Source organism: Hevea brasiliensis, chromosome 11 (assembly GCF_030052815.1).
Source record: "Hevea brasiliensis isolate MT/VB/25A 57/8 chromosome 11, ASM3005281v1, whole genome shotgun sequence".
Taxonomy (NCBI): Eukaryota; Viridiplantae; Streptophyta; class Magnoliopsida; order Malpighiales; family Euphorbiaceae; genus Hevea; species Hevea brasiliensis.
The window spans coordinates 45,261,277-45,278,529 of record NC_079503.1 but is presented as its reverse complement, the minus strand read 5'-3'; positions in this window follow the sequence as shown (position 1 = coordinate 45,278,529).

Below are 17,253 nucleotides of genomic sequence, written 5' to 3'. Positions count from 1 at the left end.
TGTTCCAACCGCTCAATCACCAATCATCTTGTGGACATGATCCCCAACATTCATCCCTCGAGACATCCTCATACGGAATATTGTCTAGATATCTCATACCTAGCATTCTGCTTTGTGCTCACCATACAACTCTTGTAGGTGAAGGAGGATCTCACTCGCACTCTGCATGTTCTCATATTACTCAGAACTCATTACTCATGGAAGCAAGCATGTAACACTTAGCTCTCATATCATGCTCCTTGCACTTGTCCAAAGTTTCATGTTCCTCTTGTGTGGCCTCTGGAGGTAAGGGACCAGGAACATTTGAATCTAGAACACATCCTATATGTTCAAGGTTCAGGACAAGTTTCAAATTTATTAGCCAATCGCATGATTAGGTCCTGTCACAACTGTTGTGATCAAGTATGCTTGCAAGGATATTGGATGGTGGTGGTTATTTTGTGCTCATTTTTATCAGAAAATTAATTGCAGAAAATAACCAGATTAATTAGTAAATGTATCATGTAATTAACCAAAATGATTATGGACTTTTAATCAAATTGGTTCTCCCACTAACTTAGCGAATCCTACACTTCCAAAGTAGAAAACGGAAATCCTAGTTGGATGGATTTCTAGTGGGTGATTGAATTCTTATAATTCTATTGATCATCCTCAGGTACATCCATTATTGGAATTACAATAAACTATAAGTGAGCAACTCCTTGCCCATCACATCTCATGTGAGGTTCAATACTTTTACTAGCCCCTAATGCTCAAAATCTCAGGTACATCCAATATTGACTTATCTTGCATTAGTTAAGTTGATCCCATTGAGCCAGTAATTATGCAAATAATTTTAATGTCCTCAGGTACATCCAATATTGGCCACCAAACCATTTACATATTTACAACATCTCATGCTTAACAATTATTCTTAAGAAAATCTCTTAAATTAATTGCATCTCATGCAACTATTTAAAATTTCTTAAAATAATTGCCCCAATGGAGGGCTTATGTTATAATTACTTTAATTATAGCATTTCCAACTTAATCATTTGTTTGGAAGATTTTATAGCCATCCTAATTACTATTAAGGTCTCACTTTGCACATTATCCATTTAGCATGCATATATCATATAATTGCATACATTCCCATACATCTCATGCATTCATGGATAAGCAGTAAATATGGTATGATCATGGACTTTCTAAGGGATTCAATTCTGAGCCACCAAGAATTGAATCAGGGCATTCCTAGGTGCATTTCATTCATTCATTTTACAAGAGTTGCTAAAGGAGTACATAATCAACACTTGATCTTGAATTCCTCCCACTGGTCCCACCAATGCTCTTGACCTCCTTGAACTTCTTGCAATCCAATATTACATAGTAATCCTTGGCATACCAAGGCGAATTTACAAGAACTTAAATAAATGAAATTACAACCCAAAAATTATTACAAACTTAATAATACATGCCCAAAATAAAATTAAAATAAATTAATTAATTTACAATCCCAAAGAAACATAAAAGAAATAAATCCAATCACATTGGTCTTTTATAGTCCATGATCATCCATCATGCATATCACTATTTAACAATTAAATAAAACATACATACTTAAATTAAATTGAATATCTCATATTCAACTTAAAAATCCAGATTTGAATATGATTCAAATAAATTTAAAAATTCAGATTTGAATCTCATTCAAACAAATTTAAAAATTCAGATTTGAATCATATTCAAACAACTTCAAAAATTCAGATTTGAATCACATTCAAACATTTTTTTAAAAATCAGATTTGAATCACATTCAAATATTTTTTAAAAAATATGATTCAAATAAATTTAAAAATTCAGATTTGAATCTCATTCAAACAAATTTAAAAATTCATATTTGAATCATATTCAAACAACTTCAAAAATTCAGATTTGAATCACATTCAAACATTTTTTTAAAAATCAGATTTGAATCACATTCAAATATTTTTTAAAAAATCAGATCTGAATTTTATTGAATCAATTTTAAAAAATCAGATTTAAATATGATTCAAACAACTTTAAAAATTCAGATTTGAATCACATTCAAACAACTTTTAAAATTCAGATTTGAATCACATTCAAACAATTTTTAAAATTCTGATTTGAATCATAATTTAATTATGTGATTAAAATAACTAATTAAACACTTTAATTAGTCAAAGAATAGGCCTTAGATTATACAACAATTGCAGAATTAAAAGCCAAACCTTGAAACACCCATGGAACCATTGTTGCCGCCACCAATGGTGGCTTCACCATGTGTGCCGCCACACCTCTTGATCCAACCAGCAATGAATCTCTTGATCTCATGATCAAACACACAATTAAATTATATAATCAACAATCTAAATGGCAAATATAGTGGCTCTGATACCAATTGAAGGAGCGGAAGCGTGAAAAACACAAGATTATACCATTGAATTCAAAAATTTTCACCTAGGGTCACATGCACCATGCAAGATTTATTTTTATCTATTTGATTTCAATGATAAACAACATATTAAAACTCTTTTAATATGTTTTTGGATCTGTATTTGCCATTTAAGATTTTAAAATTAATCAGATTAATTTTAGAACCCTAGATTAAATCAAGAACGATTACACTAACCTCTTGATGTGCTGCAGTGTCTGCGCTTTGAGATTCGTCTTCAGGACACCAGATGTTGTCCCTCTAGCTTGTCCACACCAAGAACACCTATGGCAGCCCTTGAACAGCCTCTAAAGCTTTTTCTATTAATTAGAAATTCAAGTTCTGCCTTTTAAGAGATTAGAGATGTAAACAGGACACTAGAAACAATTTCTAGTGTTCTTAATTCAAGAGATTGATGGCTAATCTCTTTGAATTGATGAGAGATGAAGAAGAATAGCTGGAGAGGCTCAAAGTGGTGTGACATATGAGAGGAGAGGCTGCTGGTTATGTTTTCTTTTCATAACCACACTTAAATAGCTAGGTTAACACATTAAACCCTAGCCACATGTCACCTTTTGATTAGCTCTAGGTTTAAGTGACCCAATCACATTGTGCCAAGTGTCAAACCTATATTTAATCTTGATTTTAATCATCTTACATGATTAAAAAAAAACATTTGGCAAGCTTATGTGTTATGCCATGTGTCACCATCTCATGGTGCCACGTGTCACACTGTGAAATGACCAAAAAGCCCCTGTGTCTTAATTTTGAGTTCTTAACCCAAAATAATTATTTTCTTCTTCTAATTAATTTATATCAAATATAAATTAATTAATTAATCTCTATTAATTAATTTCTCATCAATTAAATTCATATTTAAACACTTTAAATATAAATTTAATTTATACTACACATCCAATAATCTAGATTTGGTTTCAAGTCATGCTAGGGACTTTGCAATTTAATTGCAAACCAAATCTATTTAATTAATCAATTAAACTCTTTAATTAATTAATTAAATCATATTTAAATAGGTGATAACTTGTGTATGTGTGTGACTTACTAGGCTCATTACTAATTGGCAATGAGACATGATATCAACTCTTAATATCATCAGAACTCTTTCTTACCATAAATGATTTCTCTAAATCATTTTATGAACCTCATAGACCATGGTTAACACCTAGCATAGCATGCCATGGCCACCCAATTAGTAATAAGATTTACCTTAAATGAACCTATAATCATATGTTACCATGCACTAGAATCTCTCTGTTACAAAATCCCAACTCAAGCTGAAGTCATGGTTTATGTCAAACTCCATTTGCTATGAATATTATGTTCTCTTTTAATTCCAGTTCTTGATTAAAAGATTTTTCTCATCAGAAACTCTTTTCTGAATAAATCTATCTGTCCTGGCCAGGAACTTGAAACATCAAGAACAATTAAATGAACATAGGATTTTATCTCTATTTACTTAGAGGAACAGATTCCATCTTGATCAACACCTACCTCCATATATAACTAGCAGGAGTCAACACATGCCCATATACCCATACATAGTACAAGTATGAAAGCAGATCAAACTCAAACTACCTATATACAAGATAAGCTGCTATCTCGTGTCTAAAGATTATATGCCTCGATATGATTTATGACAAAACATTGACAAGAGTAAACTCCATGTGCTTGTCATAAGTGTCACCTAGTTCGACCTACTTATCATTTATAAGTGCCTATCATGTTTGTTATATGGCATGAGACTCACCATTCCATCTTATTTATATCTCATATAAATAACTTGGGAACAAACATGAATACAATCTTTCTGGATAAGTCATGTCCTTATTATGAAGTATCCTCGATTGTGAACCTATTTATGATACTTTGTGCTAGAAATATTGTCACTCATATTCTTAACAACTTAAGAATAATATTTCTAACAAAATATCAATGGACCTTTTCTATTACACATAAATATATTATGTAAACGGAAAAGTGGAAATGCCTTTTATTATTAAAAATATGTACAAGATACATACTAAATGATATGCTCTAGGGCATACTACTAACATTTGTAACAGAGAGATTCTAGTGCACGGTAACATATGATTATAGGTTCATTTAAGGTAAACCTTATTACTAATTGGGTGGCCATGGCATGCTATGCTAGGTGTTAACCATGGTCTATGAGGTGCATAAAATGATTTAGAGAAATCATTTATGGTAAGAAAGAGTTCTGATGATATTAAGAGTTGATATCATGTCTCATTGCCAATTAGTGATGAGCCTAGTAAGTCACACACATACACAATTTATCAACTATTTAAATATGATTTAATTAATTAATTAAATAGTTTAATTGATTAATTAAATAGGTTTGGTTTGCAATTAAATTGCAAAGTCCCTAGCATGACTTGAAACCAAATCTAGATTATTGGATGTGTAGTATAAATTAAATTTATATTTAAAGTGTTTAAATATGAATTTAATTAATGAGAAATTAATTAAGAGAGATTAATTAATTAATTTATATTTGATATAAATTAATTAGAAGAAGAAAAATAATTATTTTGGGTTAAGAACTCAAAATTAAGACACAGGGGCATTTTGGTCATTTCACAATGTGACACGTGGCACCATGAGATGGTGACACATGGGATTACACATAAGCTTGCCAAATGTTTTTTAATCATGTAAGATGATTAAAATCAAGATTAAATATATGTTTGACACTTGGCACAATGTGATTGGGTCACTTAAACCTAGAGCTAATCAAAGGGTGACATCTGGCAAGGGTTTAACGTGTTAACCAGCTATTTAAGTGTGGTTATGAAAAGAAAAATAACCAGCAGCCACTCCTCTCCTTTGTCACGCCACTTTGAGGCTTTTCATCTATTCTTCTTCATCTCTCATCAATTCAAAGAGATTAGCCATCAATCTCTTGAATTAAAAACACTAGAAATTGTTTCTAGTGTCCTGTTTACATCTCTAATCTCTTGAAAGGCATAACTTGAATTTCTAATTAATAGAAAAAGCTTTAGAAGTTGTTCAAGGGCTGCCATAGGTTTTCTTGGTGTGGACAAGCTAGAGGGACAACATCTGGTGTCCTGAAGACGAATCTCAAAGGCGCAGACACGCTGCAGTGCATCAAGAGGTTAGTGTAATCGTTCTTGATTTAATCTAGGATTCTAAAATTAATCTGATTAATTTTAAAATCTTAAATGGAAAATATAGATCCAAAAACATATTAAAAGAGTTTTAATATGTTGTTTATCATTGAAATCAAATAGATAAAAATAAATCTTGCATGATGCATGTGACCCTAGGTGAAAATTTTTGAATTCAATGGTATAAACTTGTGTTTTTCACGCTTCCGTTCCTTCAATTTGTATCAGAGCCACTATATTTGCCATTTAGATTGATGTTTATATGATTTAATTGTGTGTTTGATCATGAGATCAAAAGTTCATTGCTGGTTGCAAAGCCAAGGTGGCGGCACAAATGATGAACACCATGGTGCGCATGGTTGATGCACCACAATGGTGTGCAAAGGTAAATGGATGGTGAATGTACAATTGTTGTATGATCTAAGATCCATTTTATGTCTAATTAAATTGTTTAATTAGAATTTTTATGACACAATTAAATTATGACTCAAATCAGAATTTTAAAAATTGTTTGAATGTGATTCAAATCTGAATTTTATAAGTTGTTTGAATCATATTTAAATCTGATTTTTTAAAATTGATTGAATGAAATTCAAATTTGATTTTTTTAAAAATGTTTGAATGTGATTCAAATCTAATTTTTTAAAAAATGTTTGAATGTGATTCAATTCTGAATTTTTAAAGTTGTTTGAATGAGATTCAAATCTGAATTTTTAAATTTGTTTGAATGAGATTCAAATCTGAATTTTTAAATTTGTTTGAATGAGATTCAAATCTGAATTTTTAAATTTATTTGAATCATATTCAAATCTAGATTTTTAAGTTGAATATGAGATATTCAATTTAATTTAAGTATGTATGTTTTATTTAATTGTTAAATAGTGATATGCATGATGGATGATCATGGACTATAAAAGACCAATGTGATTGGATTTATTTCTTTTATGTTTCTTTGGGATTGTAAATTAATTAATTTATTTTAATTTATTTTGGGCATGTATTATTAAGTTTGTAATAATTTTTGGGTTGTAATTTCATTTATTTAAGTTCTTGTAAATTCGCCTTGGTATGCCAAGAATTACTATGTAATATTGGATTGCAAGAAGTTCAAGGAGGTCATGAGCATTGTTGGGACCAGTGGTTGGAATTCAAGATCAAGTGTTGATTATGTACTCCTTCAGCAACTCTTGTAAAATGAATGAATGAAATGCACATAGGAATGCCCTGATTCAATTCTTGGTGGCTCAGAATTGAATCCCTTAGAAAGTCCATGATCATACCATATTTACTACTTATCCATGAATGCATGAGATGTATGGGAATGTATGCAATTATATGATATATGCATGCTAAATGGATAATGTGCAAAGTGAGACCTAAATAGTAATTAGAATGACCATAAAATCTTCCAAACAAATGATTAAGTTGGAAATGCTATAATTAATGTAATTATAACATAGGCCCTCCATTGGGGCAATTATTTTAAGAAATTTTAAATAGTTACATGAGATGCAATTAATTTAAGAGATTTTCTTAAGAATAATTATTAAGCATGAGATGTTGTAAATATGTAAATGGTTTAGTGGCCAATATTGGATGTACCTGAGGACATTAAAATTATTTGCATAATTACTAGCTCAATGGGAACAACTTAACTAATGCAAGATAAGTCAATAATGGATGTACGTGAGATTTTGAGCATTAGGGGCTAGGTAAAGGATTGAACCTCACATGAGATGTGATGGGCAAGGAGTTGCTCACTTATAGTTTATTGTAATTCCAATAACGGATGTACCTGAGGATGATCAATAGAATTATAAGAATTCAATCACCCACTAGAAATCCATCCAACTAGGATTTCCGTTTTCTACTTTGGAAGTGTAGGATTCGCTAAGTTAGTGGGAGGACCAATTTGATTAAAAGACCATAATCATTTTGGTTAATTATATGATACATTTACTAATTAATCTGGTTATTTTCTGCAGTTAATTTTCTGATAAAAATGAGCACAAAACAACCACCATCATCCAATATCCTTGCAAGCATACTTGATCGCAATAGGTTGACAGGACCTAATCTGTCTGATTGGCTAAGAAATTTGAAACTTGTCCTGAACCTTGAACATATAGGATATGTTCTAGATTTAAATATTCCTGGTCCCTTACCTCCAGAGGCCACACAAGAGGAACATGAAACTTTGGATAAGTGGAAGGAGCATGATATGAGAGCTAAGTGTTACATGCTTGCTTCCATGAGTAATGAGTTACAAAAGCAGCATGAGAACATGTTGAGTGCGAGTGAGATCCTCCTTCACCTACAAGATTTGTATGGTGAGCACAACAAGAATGCTAGGTATGAGATATCTAGACAGCTGTTCCGTATGAGGATGTCTGAGGGGCAGAATGTTGGAGATCATGTCTACAAGATGATTCGGCTGATTGAGCAGTTGGAACATCTTGACTTCAACATGGATTTCCAACTACAGAGGATTTGATCCTTTAGTCCCTTCTTGAGTCTTTTGGGAATTTTGTGACAAATTTCCATATGACTCAACAGGAATGCACCTTAGCTGGTTTACTCAACATGCTGGTTATTGCCCAAAAGAATATGCCGGGCAATAAAGGAAAAGAGGTAGCTTTGATTGCATCTTCTTCTGCTGAAAAGTCCAACAAGAAGAAGGGCAATAAGAAAAAGAAACCTTAGATTCCTGGTCCTTCCATGAAAATAGCTAAATAGAAAAGGAAGACTAAAGCTGATGAAGGCAAAGGAAAGTGTTTCTGTAACACCCCTCACCCGACTACAGTGTAGCTGAGCAAGGCATGCTACAATCGGTGCCGGAGCACCCTAACTTATCTTACTTTATTTTTTTAATAATTTTGAATTCGTTAAATTTGACATCAATTATTATTTTTCGATGGAGAAACCAGCGGAGTTTCCCCTATTTTATTATCGTTTGGCGTATTTCAATATTCACCTATTTGAAATTCAATAATTTTTCCAAAATAAAATCTTATCCATGCTAATCATAATTATCTCATATTTCAAATCTCATCCATACATTTCAATTTCATAATCATTTCCATACATTTCCATTCATACTCAATCATATGTAAACATTCTCAAATTACATAAGAAAAATTTTCAAATTTCCTTAATTTACATAATTTACAAAATAATTACAAAATTTCATAATTTACATGATATATAAATTAATTACATATGAGAAAGCTAATTAATTAATTTACATCACATTCCTATTAATTACCTGTTCATAATCTACATTATAATACAATATCTAGCATTTTATACAAAATAAAAAATATGATCTATATGGGCCCTATCTACATGCATTGCTGAGGAGGTGACAAGCTTTGACACTCTACAGATCAAAACTCCCAAAATTCCCAGTCAAACGTCCATTGGGTTCTAGCTTCAGTACCTGCGCGAAGGAAACAATTCCATCACGCTAAGCATTGCTGCTTAGTGGTGCAATAATATAACAAGAAAATAAAATATACAAATAAAGAAAGAACGAAGCATAATTTGAATATTTAAGAATCAATTTAATTTAATATAATGTGTCTAATATTAATTATCTTTTGTTCTAATTTGTTCCGCTTTGGGAGCGTTTAATTCCTAAATTCACAGTGATAATGTACAATATACATAATTAATAAAAATACTCAGTTTATATTCATATGACAATATAAGGCACATTTAAAATATTTAGTTAAGTTATACCTATTTTTGCAACTCTTTTAGCATTTTGCTTAATAATTGTTTTATGTGGTTTGGATCATTTCATAATTCTAACTAATTCTTTTGAAGTCTTATTAACTCATTTATTTGATTTCTAATATTTTTAATTACTAGTATTCTTAACTTATTTCCATAAATTTCACTGCCCAAGTAACCTATGACAGGCTGACTAAACTGGATAACGGGTCATTGGCACTGGACACCGCGGTGCCTCGGGCCATCATACCATGGGACGCAGAACGTCAACCACGTATGCAGTCAGTATGGCTAAAAAGCCATGATATCACATAATCGGCATAAAAGCCATGAATACGGGCATAAAAGCCATGAATACGAACATAAAGCCATGAATACAGGCATAAAGCCTTTCGCAGTACTGCTAAAACAATAACCTATTGGCATGCCAACCTATCCAAACCAATCACATTAGGCCTACTAGGGCATTTTGCACTTTTAAGTTTCACAATTTTTGAATTTCAAGTTTTCATATCACTATTAATTTCATTAGTCAACTAAAATGTTGACTTTTGCATAAACCATAGGTACATTAGTTTTAGTACTCCCAACATATCACATTTTATATTCAAAACTTGTTGGTTTTGGTCATTTTCTCAAAGCTTAGGTCATTTTGGCAAAATTGCCAATTTTTGGTTTTGGTGTCACTATTCACCTCATTGGTCAATAAAAATGTTGACTTTTGGATAGAAAATAGGTGTATTGGTTTTAACACCCCAAACATACCACATTTTGTATTTAAAACTTGTTGGTATTGGTTGCCAATACCATTTCTAAGTTTAATGCTAATTGAACAAAATTTTCAGATTTGGTGCTTCATTTTACTGTTCCATTTGTTATTTTTACAGTGGGAATTTGAGGAAATGGTAAACATGAAAGTTGTTCCTTATTCTGTCTAGTTGAATTTCCTTTTTTGAATCACTCCATTTGGAGTTTTGTAGCTCAAGTTATGCCCAAAATAAGTTTACTGTTCACGTGCACTGTTCATGCTGCACTTTTGGGTTTTGGTAGATTTTGGTCCAATTTTGGTCAGTAATTTGATCAAGTTAAGTTCATAATTTGGCCTAACTTTCTTCATATTAAATGTTCTACTATGCCTTAGGTTTTCATCGGTTCAAGAATCGCCTAAATCCGAGTTTTCTAGAGAGAGTTATAGTCATCCAAACATTACTGCTCAAATGAAAATTCTGGAAATCTCAGTACAGTAAACTTCACTTTGCTCAATGATTTGATTAGGTTAATGGCATAATTTAGATTGGTGTCCTTCATGAAAGTTTTTTGTCTATATCTTATCTTGTTTCTGTAAAAATTTCAGGTCAATTGACCATATCTACAGTGAGTTATGGCCAAATGAACAGTTACTGTTCATTTGGTCATTTCAGCAGGGGCTGTTTGCAGGGTATCCGGATTGGGGCCAAGTTTTGGTCCTCTTGATTTGGTCTTTTGGGCATGGTTTCTTCAGCAAAAATGTGTCATTATAAGCCTGGTTTCATGTCCAATTGGCCAAACACCAATTGAACCAACACAGCACAAGTTATGGCAGTGCAAGTGGACTGAATTTTCAGTCCCTCTGCTGCTGTCCTAGGGCAGCCTGCAACTTCACTTTGCAATCCTATTTTTCAGTCCATTTTATGGTCAAATTACCTAAGATGGTCACTAATTGACCATTAAAATTTGCTCTAACAATTTCCTAAGCCAAGTCAATTTTCACTCCCCAAAACCCTAGCTTCACATTAGGTTTTCTACAAAATACCTTAGTTAGCATACCAACTTATTATTCTTATGTTTATAAACTTCCTACATGATTCTAGTTCACTTCAAGCTCATCAAAAACACTCCTTCCTATTCCTTCACTAGGGCAGCCAAAACTCATGTACACATACACATGAATTTTGTTCATTTAAATTACATTTTCTTACTAAATTCAAGTTCCATTTCATGAAATTAAAGAGTTTTAGGTATATAGTGCACTAACCTTGAATAGGGTAGTTTTTTTCCCAACTCAAACTTCTCTTTCTCTCCACTTCTTGGCTGCCAAAAGCTTGTTTAAGGTGTAGGGTAAAATTTTAATGAAGTGGGGTTAGGGTTTTATGGTGAAACAAGGTAGGAAATTAAGCTTGCTTGATTGAACATCAATGGAGGGAGGAAGAAGAGAAACTCACGTTTTTGGCTGAAGAGAAGGCAGCTGGTTTTTGGTCTTCCATGGTCTTTATTTAGCTCTTTTATTAGTTAGTCAAATGGTTACTTAATGGTGATTGGTTGGCAATTTTAAATGACATCACAATGATGTCATAAATAAGCTTTTTCTTCACTTTCTTTTCTTTCCTCCACTACTCATCTTCAATTTAATTTCTAGTAATGTTTATCCATATTTTATGTCATATTAATTATTTACTCAACTGGACAAGTCGGCCAAAAATCACCTCTGAAGGCGAAATGACCAAAATGCCCTCCGTTTGGCTTAACGGGTCAAAATTGTCTGTACCGATTGAAAAATTTTTCTAAATATTTTCTTGGCGTTCTAATGCCATAGGAACCTCAATGACCCTTCTCTGGAGTCCCAAAAATTATTTTATGAATTTTTCCCCCAGGTCTAGGGCTCCTCGTTGCGAGAACCGCAACTTCCCTCTGGGTTACCCATCGCTTGGGCACCAGCTCGTGTGACTTAGTTGTATTTTATTTCTAAAATTTTTACTAAATTTTTCTCATTAATATTTGAGGTAATTATGGTCCCTCACTTTGATTTAAATATTTTTCCGGACGTTCTAGCTGTTCGGATCGACACCGGTCACCGGAACAGTAGAATGTACGTAATTGCTACAATAAGGGTGTTACAATTCTTCCTCTCTAATTTAAATTTCGTCCTCGAAATTTATTGGGTTTAGGTATCTAGGATAATTCTTTTACCTTCCTATTGCTCCCTCTGTCTACTTCTTTTATATATATGGTACTTTTTAGTCTTTTCGAATCTATCATTATACACTTAGGCATATCAGAAGGGAAGGATACTTTACCTCAAATTCACATTTGAGGCTTCTTGCTCCTCTCCGGCTTGAGTGACATTTGGAAGTGGTGTTACTGTTATACTTGGTCTTTCCACGACCTCTGTCTGGGTCCGTGGTAAATTTCTCTTAGGACAATCTTTCAGACGATGTTCTATGGCTCCACATCTATAACAGGCTCCAGTCAATCCCCTACATTCACCTTTTTGCCACTTGTTACAATGGCCACATTTTCTTGCTAGTCTTGGTGCACTCACTACTAGTGTCTCTGGTTGATCTCTTTTGTGTATAGGCCTGGGTCTAGATCTCCTACTTTGATCAGATGTCTGACTTAACTGTTCTCTCGGTCTCTTATTACTAGATTGTCCAAATTTCCTCTTTTGATGATCACCACTCCTCTTTTGTTCCACTTCATGAACATAGCTCATATATTTCTTTCTGAACTCTATCAGAAAGAATTCCCAAGTTACGTCGGCTGGTTGCACTGCCTTGGTTACAACATCCCACCACCGATATGCAGCTTCTTGTAACAATGAAACTGCACACTCCAAACTCTGTTCTGGTGTGCAATGGAGCTGCTGCAACACTCTTTCAGTCCTTTCTAACCAATACTCAGCCGCTGCAGAATCGTCTTCCTTTCTACCATTGAAATCTACAGCTCCATATTTCCTAATTTTTCCTAGAGGTGATTTTCGCTGAAGCGGTGGTGGAATAACCCCAGTCATCTGTCCGAAGAATTCAGTCATCTGCTCAAACAAGGCCTGTTGGGGTTGTACAGGCACCTCTTGCACTGGTTGAGCAGGATCTCCCTGATTTCCAATATCACTCCCAGTCGGGATACGACTTACTACTTCTTCTTCTACTGCCCTCTGCGATTCTGAGTCCATACCTTAACCTAAAATAACCAAGAAAACAGATATGCATTAGTGTCACCTCGACTCATATGAATGCAATGCATGTCATGCACACAATCTTATTCTATCTGTCTATGCCTAGGAACGCCTAAACCGCGCTCTGATACCAATAAATGTAACACCCCTCACCCGACTACAGTGTAGCTGAGCAAGGCATGCTACAATCGGTGCCGGAGCACCCTAACTTATCTTACTTTATTTTTTTAATAATTTTGAATTCGTTAAATTTGACATCAATTATTATTTTTCGATGGAGAAACCAGCGGAGTTTCCCCTATTTTATTATCGTTTGGGGTATTTCAATATTCACCTGTTTGAAATTCAATAATTTTTCCAAAATAAAATCTTATCCATGCTAATCATAATTATCTCATATTTCAAATCTCATCCATACATTTCAATTTCATAATCATTTCCATACATTTCCATTCATACTCAATTCATATGTAAACATTCTCAAATTACATAAGAAAAATTCTCAAATTTCCTTAATTTACATAATTTACAAAATAATTACAAAATTTCATAATTTACATGATATATAAATTAATTACATATGAGAAAGCTAATTAATTAATTTACATCACATTTCTATTAATTACCTGTTCATAATCTACATTATAATACAATATCTGGCATTTTATACAAAATACAAAATATGATCTATATGGGCCCTATCTACATGCATTGCTGAGGAGGTGACAAGCTTTGACACTCTGCAGATCAAAACTCCCAAAATTCCCAGTCAAACGTCCATTGGGTTCTAGCTTCAGTACCTGCGCGAAGGAAACAATTCCATCGCGATAAGCATTGCTGCTTAGTGGTGCAATAATATAACAAGAAAATAAAATATACAAATAAAGAAAGAACGAAGCATAATTTGAATATTTAAGAATCAATTTAATTTAATATAATGTGTCTAATATTAATTATCTTTTGTTCTAATTTGTTCTGCTTTGGGAGCGTTTAATTCCTAAATTCACAGTGATAATGTACAATATACATAATTAATAAAAATACTCAGTTTATATTCATATGGCAATAGAAGGCACATTTAAAATATTTAGTTAAGTTATACCTATTTTTGCAACTCTTTTAGCATTTTGCTTAATAATTTTTTTATGTGGTTTGGATCATTTCATAATTCTAACTAATTCTTTTGAAGTCTTATTAACTCATTTATTTGATTTCTAATATTTTTAATTACTAGTATTCTTAACTTATTTCCATAAATTTCACTGCCCAAGTAACCTATGACAGGCTGACTAAACTGGATAACGGGTCGTTGGCACTGGACACCGCGGTGCTTCGGGCCGTCATACCATGGGACACAGAACGTCAACCACGTATGCAGTCAGTATGGCTAAAAAGCCATGATATCATATAATCGGCATAAAAGCCATGAATACGGGCATAAAAGCCATGAATACGGGCATAAAGCCTTTCGCAGTACTGCTAAAACAATACCCTATTGGCATGCCAACCTATCCAAACCAATCACATTAGGCCTACTAGGGCATTTTGCACTTTTAAGTTTCACAATTTTTGAATTTCAAGTTTTCATGTCACTATTCATTTCATTAGTCAACTAAAATGTTGACTTTTGCATAAATCATAGGTACATTGGTTTTAGTACTCACAACATACCACATTTTATATTCAAAACTTGTTGGTTTTGGTCACTTTCTCAAAGCTTAGGTCATTTTGGCAAAATTGCCAATTTTTGGTTTTGGTGTCACTATTCACCTCATTGGTCAACAAAAATGTTGACTTTTGGATAGAAAATAGGTGTATTGGTTTTAACACCCCAAACATACCACATTTTGTATTTAAAACTTGTTGGTATTGGTTGCCAATACCATTTCTAAGTTTAATGCTAATTGAACAAAATTTTCAGATTTGGTGCTTCATCTTTACTGTTCCATTTGTTATTTTTACAGTGGGAATTTGAGGAAATGGTAAACATGAAAGTTGTTCCTTATTCTGTCTAGTTGAATTTCCTTTTTTGAATCACTCCATTTGGAGTTTTGTAGCTCAAGTTATGCCCAAAATAAGTTTACTGTTCACGTGCAAAATAAGTTTACTGTTCACGTGCACTGTTCATGCTGCACTTTTGGGTTTTGGCAGATTTTGGTCCAACTTTGGTCAGTAATTTGATCAAGTTAAGTTCATAATTTTGCCTAACATTCTTCATATGAAATGTTCTACTATGCCTTAGGTTTTCATCGGTTCAAGAATCGCCTAAATCCGAGTTTTCTAGAGAGAGTTATAGTCATCCAAACATTACTGCTCAAATGAAAATTCTGGAAATCTCAGTACAGTAAACTTCACTTTGCTCAATGCTTTGATTAGGTTCATGGCATAATTTAGATTGGTGTCCTTCATGAAAGTTTTTTGTCTATATCTTATCTTGTTTCTGTAAAAATTTCAGGTCAATTGACCATATCTACAGTGAGTTATGGCCAAATGAACAGTTACTGTTTATTTGGTCATTTCTGCAGGGGCTGTTTGCAGGGTATCCGGATTGGGGCCAAGTTTTGGTCCTCTTGCTTTGGTCTTTTGGGCATGGTTTCTTCAGCAAAAATGTGCCATTATAAGCCTAGTGTCATGTCCAATTGGCCAAACACCAATTGAACTAACACAGCCCAAGTTATGGCAGTGCAAGTGGACTGAATTTTCAGTCCCTCTACTGCTGTCCTAGGACAGCCTGCAACTTCACTTTGCAATCCTATTTTTCAGTCCATTTTATGGTCAAATTACCTAAGATGGTCACTAATTGACCATTAAAATGTGCTCTAACAATTTCCTAAGCCAAGTCAATTTTCACTCCCCAAAACCCTAGCTTCACATTAGGTTTTCTACAAAATGCCTTAGTTAGCATACCAACTTATTATTCTTATGTTTATAAACTTCCTACATGATTCTAGTTCACTTCAAGCTCATCAAAAACACTCCTTCCTATTCCTTCACTAGGGCAGCCAAAACTCATGTACACATACACATGAATTTTGTTCATTTAAATTACATTTTCTTACTAAATTCAAGTTCCTTTTCATGAAATTAAAGAGTTTTAGGTATATAGTGCACTAACCTTGAATAGGGCAGTTTTTTTCCCAACTCAAACTTCTCTTTCTTTCCTCTTCTTGGCTGCCAAAAGCTTGTTTAAGGTGTAGGGTAAAAGTTTAATGAAGTGGGGTTAGGGTTTTATGGTGAAACAAGGTAGGAAATTAAGCTTGCTTGATTGAACATCAATGGAGGGAGGAAGAAGAGAAACTCACGTTTTTGGCTGAAGAGAAGGCAGTTGGTTTTTGGTCTTCCTTGGTCTTTATTTAGCTTTTTTATTAGTTAGTCAAATGGTTACGTAATGGTGATTGGTTGGCAATTTTAAATGACATCACAATGATGTCATAAATAAGCTTTTTCTTCACTTTCTTTTCTTTCCTCCACTACTCATCTTCAATTTAATTTCTAGTAATGTTTATCCATATTTTATGTCATATTAATTATTTACTCAACTGGACAAGTCGGCCAAAAATCACCTCTGAAGGCGAAATGACCAAAATGCCCTCCGTTTGGCTTAACGGGTCAAAATTGTCTGTACCGATTGAAAAATTTTTCTAAATATTTTCTTGGCATTCTAATGCCATAGGAACCTCAATGACCCTTCTCTGGAGTCCCAAAAATTATTTTATGAATTTTTCCCCCAGGTCTAGGGCTCCTCGTTGCGAGAATCGCAACTTCCCTCTGGGTTACCCATCGCTTGGGCACCAGCTCGTGTGACTTAGTTGTATTTTATTTCTAAAATGTTTACTATATTTTTCTCATTAATATTTGAGGTAATTATGGTCCCTCACTTTGATTTAAATATTTTTCCGGACGTTCTAGCTGTCCGGACCGACACTGGTCACCAGAACAGTAGAATGTACGTAATTGCTACAATGAGGGTGTTACAGTTTCCA